The following is a 200-nucleotide window of genomic DNA, read 5'->3' on the forward strand; positions in this document are numbered from 1 at the left end:
TACAAGGCACCTGGGCACTGCCATCTGTGGCTCTGGAAACTGAGATTTCAGGTTGCTCCAAATACCCGAGTCCAACTGCAAGCAAAGAAGAGAGATTGCCATCAACAAATGACATCTGAAGAAGCAACACTATGAAATGACTTCAATCCCTTCTTTCCTCATCCCTTTCTTAGCTGGAAGTGATGGGGAAACTCACAAGC

This window comes from Dipodomys ordii, unplaced genomic scaffold (assembly GCF_000151885.1).
Source record: "Dipodomys ordii isolate 6190 unplaced genomic scaffold, Dord_2.0 Scaffold161, whole genome shotgun sequence".
Classification (NCBI taxonomy): domain Eukaryota; kingdom Metazoa; phylum Chordata; class Mammalia; order Rodentia; family Heteromyidae; genus Dipodomys; species Dipodomys ordii.